Consider the following 9,287-nt stretch of genomic DNA (forward strand, 5'->3'; position numbering starts at 1 on the left):
GACCTCAGCTGTAGCAACTTCTTACTAGGCACATCTCTAGAGGCAAGGGGAACAAAAGCAAAAGTGAACTTTTGGGACTTCATCAAGATGAAAAGCTTCTGCATAACAAAGGAAACAACGAAACTAAAAGGCAACCTATGGAATGTGAGAAGATTTGTGCAAATGACATATAAGGGGTTAGTACCCAAAATCTATAAAGAACTTATGAAACTCTACACCCCCAAAATAAATAATCCAGTTAAGAAATGGGCAGAAGGGGGCACCTGGGTGGCTCAGTTGGTTAAGCACCTGACTCTTGATCTCAGCTCAGGTCATGGTTTCGAGTTCCTGAGATCAAGCCCTGTGTGGGACTCTGCGCTGACAGCACAGAACCTGCTTGGGATTCTGTCTCTCTGTCTCTCTGTCTGTCTCTGTCTCTCTCTCTCTCTCTCTGTCTCTCTCTCTCTCTCTCTCTCTGCTCTTCCTGCACTCCAGCAAGCATGTGGGTGCTTTCTCTCTTTCTCAAAACAAATATTAAAAATAAATGAGAAGACATGAATAGATACTTTTCCAAAGAAGACATCCAGATGGCTAACAGACACATGAAAAGATGCTCAGCATCACTCATCATCAGGGAAATACAAATCAAAACCACAATGAGATACCACCTCATACCTGTCAGAATGGCTAAAATTAACACAGGAAAAAAACAGATGTTGGCAAGGATGTGGAGAAAGAGAAATCCTCTTACACTGTTGGTTGAAATGCAAACTGGTGGAGCCACTCTGGAAAACAGTATGGAAGTTCCTCAAAAAAGTAAAAATATAACTACCCTATGACCCAGCAATTGCATTACTAGGTATTTACCGAAAGGACACAAAAATACTGATTCAAAGAGGTACATGCTCCCTAGTGTTTATGGCAGCATTATCAAGAATAGCCAAAATATGGAAAGAGCCCAAATGTCCAATGTCCATCAACTGATGAATGGATAGAGATGTGTGGCGCGTACATACACACACACACACACACACACACACACACACACACACATATGTATGTGTGTGTGTGTGTGTGTGTGTGTGTGTGTGTGTATGTAATGGAATATTAACCATCAAAAAGAATGAAATCTTAACATTTGTGACAGTGGATGGAGCTAGAGTGTATTATGCTAAGTGAAATAAGTCAGAGAAAGACAAATACCATACGATTCCACTCATATATGGAATTTAAGAAACAAAACAGATGAATATAGGGGAAGGGGAAAAAAGAAAAGCAAACCATGAGACCCTTAACTATAGAGAACAAACAGGGTTGATGGAGGGAGCTGAGTATTACGGAGGACACTTGTGAGGAGCACAAGTGTTCTATGTAAGTGATGAATCACCAAATTCTACACCTGAAACTAATTTTACCATATATGTTAACTAGCTACAATTTAAATAAAAGCTTGAAATAGAAAATAAATCACCAGGTCTTGATTTTCTTAAAGGAAATCTTTCTCTCATCTTTCTTCATCTCTGCTTCTTATTTTCAAGCACTAGCTTTCATCTGAACAATTCCAGGAGTTTCTTTACTGTCATTAGTCTTCTCTGTCTTTTAAAAATGTTTTATATATTTTTGAGAGAGCACAAGCAGGGGAGGGGCAGAGGGGGGCGGGGGACAGAGTATCGGAAGTGGGCTCCACCACTGTTAGTGGTGAACTCAACTTGGGGCTTGACCTCATGAATCTCGAGATCATAACCTGAGCCAAAGTTAAGCACTCAACCAACTGAGCCACCCAGGCACCCCCTCTCTTTTTTTTTAAGTGAGCTCTATGCCCAATGTGGGACTTGAACTCGTGACCTCATGATCAAGGGTTGCATGCTCTACTGACTGACCCAGCTAGGTACCCCTAGCCATCATTCTCATACCCTCCATTTCATCCTCTACACTGCCCTCTGCCCCTTCTGATGCTTGATGTCACCATCACCTTTTCTGCTTAGCATGGCATAAAAAGCCCTTGGTACTGTGACTCTTGCCTGCCTCTTTCCACATACTGCCTCCTCCTTTTGCACATACTTTTCCCTCTACCTAGAATCCCCTTTCTTTGGGTAGTAGGGAATGTCCTCTTTATCATTCAAAACCAAGCAGATATCCACTTTGCTACAGAATTAAACTAATTTCTCTGTAGAATGCTTACCCCTTTTAAGTATGTGAAGAAAAACCACAGCTGGATGGTAAAAAACAGATTTTATTTAGAACTATTGCAGTAGGAGAAAGACCTCTATATACAACCAGGCTCAATTCTCTCTCTCTCTTTTTAAGTTTATTTATTCATTTTGAGAGAGAATGAGGGATGGGTAGAAAGAGGGAGAGAGAATCCCAAGCAGCCTTTGCACTGTCAGCACAGAGCCTGACACATAGCTCAAACGCACGAACCGTGAAATCATGACCTGAGCCAAAACCAAGAGTTGGGTGCTCAACCGACTGAGCCACCCAGGTGCCCCAAACCAGGCTCAATTCTGAATATATCATGGACAAGTGGGAATTTATAGGCAAGGAGCAGGGTGGGGAGTCTGTAGTGAAATTATGAAGAGGAAACATCAGGGGTCCGGGGAATTCTGGCTAAAACCAGCCTAATAGAACATTTGCCAATGAGAGGCCAGGATGGTCAGCACCTGGGGGATGGTGGAAGATGAGGAACCTGATTAAATATCAAGGGTGATCAGATCTGGAGGATGGGGGACTCTTGCTAAACTGACTTGGCAGCAGATCTCTTACTATAACTAGATTTTACAAGGAAGTGCACAGATGAGCCTAGGAGTAGATTTCAGGATCCTGAGTGATCAAGCAAAGAGTCTTTGTTAGATACGATAATTCTGCAGTTTCAGACTTTATCAGTTTACATAGTTGTGTTCTCTACTATCTGTAGGCTTGTCAAGATTAGCAATTATTTTATGCCTTCTAGAGGTGTTGAGCACATGTTTGTTGTATAGAATCGACAAATTGGCAAAGGTTGGGTGACAGCTTTATCACAAACTAAGACACCGAAAAAGGCAAAACTAGTAAATTCAGTCATCTGCTTTTTTCTTCAAAGCCAATGTGGTGGTTGTTCAGAACTGATCTCAATCTTAATATGAAAAATTACTTTTGTCATGAATTGCAACTAACTTTTTTCCCTGTTTTCCCCTTTGAAATAAATCATAAAATGTATGTCAGTACAATACAATTCCCACCAATATCACTAGGATGAACTATGCAATTTTTAACTCACCTATTTTAAAGTTTATTACAGCTTATTAAAATGTAAGAACTCAATGTGCTCTTTAGGAGCATTTTTCCAGTCTGTTTTCAGAATATAAGCCAAAGCATACTGAAAGGTACATTTTAGAAAAAAAAGTGAGTTGGAGTATTAATTTTCCTGAACCCATTCATTTAGTAATACAACAGTTTAAATGTTGACCATCTTAATTTTAAGTATTACTGTATATGTCCTGCCTTTTAGCCAGGAGTATACTCCCCATGAAGGTGGTTATAGGAACTTCTCTTCCTTCCCAACAAGTACCACTTGGATTGTGCCTCCTTCCATTTCTGGCTCTTGCAAGGTCCCACAATTGCCAGGAATTCCCTTCCTCTCACCCTGCCTCCATAGGGGCCTGTAGTTAAGGAAGGAGTTGGGAAAGAAACAATGACTTCCCTATCCTTACCCCCCAATTCTTGTTTATAGGTATTTCCCACCCCATCTCATTTATAACCTCTCTTCTGGTTAGCAACATTGCTGTACTCTATAAAGTTTTTAATACAGCCTGACCTCAACCTTTCTGAGGAAATGTGGAAATGATGGGGAAGCTCTTGATCTAGAGCTGAATCTGTGCTCACATCCATGATGTTGACTATGTAACATCTTCTTATACTAAAGTTGCTTTGTCCAGTAAAAGGGTTAACTTGTTCGAAACATGCACATTCCAAAAAAGACCTGGCTCTTACCCAGCTCCTGGAAATACCCTCTAAGCTGTTGGCATATCCTGCTTGATAAAATTGTCTTTTAACTAGGGGCCTTGGACCCCACCATCTTGAGGTTACGCTAACAATTGGATTTATGGTGAGGGGCCACGTTCTATCAGTTTGACCCTTGAAAGGGCTGAAGACTGAGTAACTAACGTCAGCACATGGGTGCTACATGCCTACCTGACTGACCCCCAATAAAAACCTTAGACACCAAGACTCGGAGGAGCTTCCTTGGTTGGCAACACCCTGCACATGATGTCGCACATCATTGCTGGGAGAATTAAGTGCTGTCGTTACAACTCCACTGGGAGAAGACAACTGGAAGCTTGCACCTGGTCTCACCTGGATTCTACCTTATGTGCCTTTGCTTTACTAGTTTTAATCTGCATCCTTTCATGTTTAAGAATCTGTTATAAGGCACACACAGGAACAAGACATGGTTATATCTCACAGCCATGTTAGATTCGTAACCATGGGTATAACAGCTTTTCTGAGTCCTAACAAATCATTGAGCCCGAGGATTGTCTTGGGGACTACAGCACAGTTGTGGTCATCAGTATATGTAAAGAATTGGACAGGGGCGCCTGGGTGGCTCAGTCGGTTGAGTGTCCGACTTCAGCTCAGGTCATGATCTCACAGTTCGTGAGTTCAAGCCCCGCGTCGGGCTCTGTGCTGACAGCTCAGAGCCTGGAGCCTGCTTCAGATTCTGTGTCTCCCTCTCTCTCTGCCCCATCCCCACTCATGCTCTGTCTCTCTCTGTCTTAAAAATAAATAAAATATTTTAAAAAAAAAAGAATTGGACATTCTTCCATTAGTAACAGCATTTAAATTCTAAATGGGGAAAATAGTAGTTTTATTAGGAGATAGTGTGTATGGTTTCTAAAAAGAACCCCAAACTACTGTTAAATGATATTCTTGCTTCCCTACCTCTACCCACGCATCACTATCCTAGAGTCTTAGTAAAGAGAATAATTTTAAAATAAAGTTAGGGGAAAATATTTGAAAATACAAATAGAGGTGTTAGGGGTGAGGTAGGTAGGAGTCACATAACTGTGTCTTGTTGCTGTGTGTGCCTTACAACAGATTCTTAGACACTTTGATTTAGGACCCCTTTATACCCTTAAATTATTGAAAACTGCAAAGAGGTTTTGTTTGCATGTTTTACTTTTGTAACTTAAAAAAATTAACAACTTGTTCTGCTTGTATCTACAGCCGTATACACTAATGTGAATGAATTCAGTAAAAAGAGTAGATTGAAAAGGTAACCAGCATGAGTAACATGGTATCTATGGAAAAATCTACTCCAGCTTCAGAATACCTGGCTTAAAATGAACTTTCGTAATGGACCCATTTCATGGGATTGTCTTATCCTGCATTCTTGGGAACTCGGCAGTGACCTAGGTTGTTCACCTAGAATTTTAAGATCTGGGTGAACCAACTCTTCTTTTGATAAGTTCATAATGCAGGAAAGTAGCATCCGAGCTAAATGAGTTGTAGGATGTATTTTGTGACTTTTTGTTGTGTTTTTGTGACACTTGCGCTTTCTGAAGAAGTAACCCATCAAATATTCTACGTGATATGCTCACAACCCACTTTGAATATTGTGTGCTTCCTAAAAAATTACCCATCTTTATGCATAATTACAGAATTTTGAAGTATGTTTATTAATGTCCCCCCCCCACAGGGATAAGTTATAATATTGGACTTCAGGAAAAAGGGAAACTATAAAATCCTTGTAGGATTTTTACCTTTGATAGCTGTATTTTTGTATACAATACATATGAACAGCCAAGGTACATTTTCTTAATTGGTAGTTATATTTATCTCTACATGCTGTGGACATTTTACTTTTCTCACTTTCCTCAAATATTAGCTTTTTTTTTTTTAACAGCAGGGGAGGTCTTTATTTATGTGCAGATATCTAATATTTAACACAGTATCTGATACACAAGTACCAAGTGAACATTGAGTGAATAACTTTCAGTGTTAAAATACATGGCTCACTAGACTGTTGAGTTCGTTTTAAACATCTTTGTAACTATTTTAAGCATAGAACAATGGTAGGAAGGAAACAGTAAGAAAGCCCATTAGAAATCTCTAGGAATTGTTTTCTTCCAAAAGAGTTGTTTAGAAAGTTTAAGAAACCAAGAAATTGAAATGTGTAGCATCACTGCTCCTATGAACTAGAGGTTGACAACATCCAGATCCTCCATTATCTTAGCAGAACTGCTTCTCGTACCTGTGATCTTTCCTCAGACACTTTGCTGGTTCTTAGGGTTGAGATTAATGATTTTTCTGGCACGGAGTACCCACTGTCAGCACAGTAGAATGATTGACTCTCTCACACTACCAGGGGCAGAGCAGTCTTTGAGAAATCAGAAAAACACTACATATTGTAAAATTACTTCAAGATCTGGTAACATTTCAGTATCTGGCTCACATTTTGAGATACCTTTGTTAGGATTTTTAAAAGTTCAATGAAGAGATAAGATTGGTGACTTGAAGATGATTCAACTGAAAACGATATTGATAGTGTCGGAGAGGAGCCAGTAAGCTTACAAAGTTTTGTGCCAGCCTGAAATTTACAGGAGTTTTTGAAACGGGTATGAACAAATACCTCACTGGAGAGCAAAGAAAGGGAAGTTCGTTTTCACAGGCCCATGAGGAGATGGCAGCTAACGGGACAAGCACTTACTAAATGTCTACCAGGCTACGGACTCGCTTGTCTTAATCTTCTCAGCAATGAGAAGTGAGAAATTGGAGAGGTTGTGAACAATGCCATGTTTGGGTTAAGGTAAAGATTGTAAAAAATCTGTAGGTTTAGCTCTGGGAATTAGTAAAGAAAAATGAGCAAAAGAGGTGAGGAGTGAGGTTTTATATTACTATTGCTGTGACTGAGGAAATCTGGGCTTTGGCAAGCTAGATTGTTAGCAATTTGTTAGCAGCTGAAGAACTTGAGTGCTGAGTTGGCAGAAAACAGTGTTAGTGACCAGAGGAGAAAACCTGCTTCTGAAGATACTGGGGATGTCAGAAGGTGGAATCTCGGGGCGTCTGGGTGGCTCAGTCAGTTGGGCGTCTGACTTCGGCCCAGGTCATGATCTCACAGTCCGTGAGCTCAAGCCCCGCATCGGGCTCTATGCTGACAGCTCAGAGCCTGGAGCCCATTTCAGATTCTGTGTCTCCCTCTCTCTCTGACCCTCCCCCGTTCATGCTCTGTCTCTGTCTCAAAAATAAATAAAAATGTAAAAAAAAAAAGTGGAATCTCTGATTTTGGAAGTGTCCTTTTGAGCCCTTCACTCACAATCAGGAAACTTAACCCCAGAGCTGTCACACACTGTTTTGTGTTCACTTGCTCTCAGGCGAATACAGCTTCCCCTTCAGGACAAATTAACATGTTTGCAACGGGCAGCTGAAGCAAAGTGAACTGGAAGCGCTCGTGAGAAGAATGAACAGCCTCCAACATGGAAGACTTAGCCGAGGCAAAAACCGGAATCCGGAGCTGGGCACCCCCCACGTGGTAGTCAGGAGACCTTGGCCAGGCAAGAGTCGGGGAGTGCCTGCAGCTCTGAGGGGCAGAACTGAGAGATCAGAACTAGCAAGGTTAGGTCTGTCAAGCATCCTCACTACAAGTTCAGAGCAGAGTGACTGCTCCAGCAGGAAGGGTTACTGACCCACCCCCTTGCTTCTGAGAGGATCAGAACGGACAGAAGGATGATAATTGGGGTGCACTTAGTGACAATGCCCGTGTGGCAATCAACTTAAGAGCGATTTAAGTCAATTTGAACAAATCCTAACCAAGAGTGACCTGTGCCCCTTCAGATTATGTGTTTGTATATGAGTCAAAAGGGCCACAAATGTCTCTCGAGGATGGGCTTGCTTTTTGGTCACTGTGATTACTGCAATGACACCAAAAATAGATCAGTCTGATTATGGGTACTAGAATCCAACACAGCAATGAAAGTTTGGGTCCTTTCCCTCCCCTAAGTTCTTAGCATACTCAGCTTTATCCTTTTTTTTTTTTTTTATGTTTTTTGTTTTGTTTTTAATGTTTTTACTTTTGAGAGCATGTGAGTGCGGAAAGGGAAGAGAAAGAGGGAGACACAGAATCGGAAGCAGGCTCCAGGCTCTGAGCTGTCAGCACAGACCCTGATGCAGGGCTTGAACTCACAAGCTCTCAGATCATGATCTGAGCTGAAGTCAGAGGCATAAAGGACTGAGCCACCCAGGCGCCCCTTAGCTTCATCCTTAAATCAACTGACATGGGAGGGAAGGGGAAAGGAGGTTCAAGGGGAGGGCACTAAAGGGCAGAGACACCCAATGTCACTAAGCAAGACTTTTTAAGTTCCAAGCAGCTACCTGCTTAGGCTGAATAAATGAACTTCTAAATTTCTGCTCAAAGTTCTGTATCTTCATTGCTGACAACATATATTTGAGTTTGGGGCAGTCTGCAACTCAGCAACCACTGCCATACTGCCTTTCGGTTGGGGAACTTGGGCTTGCTGCCCCACTGTCATAATATTCCTTCCTCATTCTTGCACTGGACCAATGGCAAAATGTCATGAAATTAAGAGTATGTTTAACTCGTGGCTCAGCTTCAAAAGAGAAAAGAAAATGTACATACACGTGCCGTGTCAATTTATACCAGATTTAACATTGGGTTACCGATTGTATTTTGCCCCTGTATGTGGATTCTAACCTCACTTGTTCACATTTTGAACATACCACTTTACGACTAAGAAGTAACCCCCTTTAAAATAAGGTGTAAGTTAGAATCCGAATTCAACTTCTCTACACTACATCTGCACACAGGGAGTTTGTCTTATACCTCTCCACAGCTTAGTATTTGAACACGACAATACCTACTGTCCTCTGCATGAAAGCATTGGAACTGAGGTCTAGGGATGTTCTATCCGCCCTCCACTTCCTCACACTTGCTGTAACTCAGGGCACAGTAACTATTTTGCCCTGCCACCTGTCACATTTAGGAGGGGCAGAGGAGCGCGGCCGTGGGACTGTCAGCTTCGCCTGCTATGCTGACCTCCAGCACTTGACCTTTCAAAGACCGCTGGAGAAAGACGCCGAAAGCTTCTTCCGGGATCTTCCAGGGCCGGGTACTTGGTCGTAGCAAGACCGAGTCGCAATTCCTAGTGGCTTGCAAGTTTCCAGCGGGGAGGACAAATCTAACTGAACACTGAGGCCACCTCTCTGACCCTTTGGAAAATGGCCGGAGGTTAGGAAACGCATCACCGCGGCCCGCCGAGCCCAGAGGACTCGCCTCACAAACGGGAGCCCTCGCAAACAGGCGGGCCGCGCACGGG

Source organism: Puma concolor, chromosome D2, assembly GCF_028749965.1.
Source record: "Puma concolor isolate L17-30 chromosome D2, mPumCon1.1.hap2, whole genome shotgun sequence".
In the NCBI taxonomy this organism is placed as follows: Eukaryota; Metazoa; Chordata; class Mammalia; order Carnivora; family Felidae; genus Puma; species Puma concolor.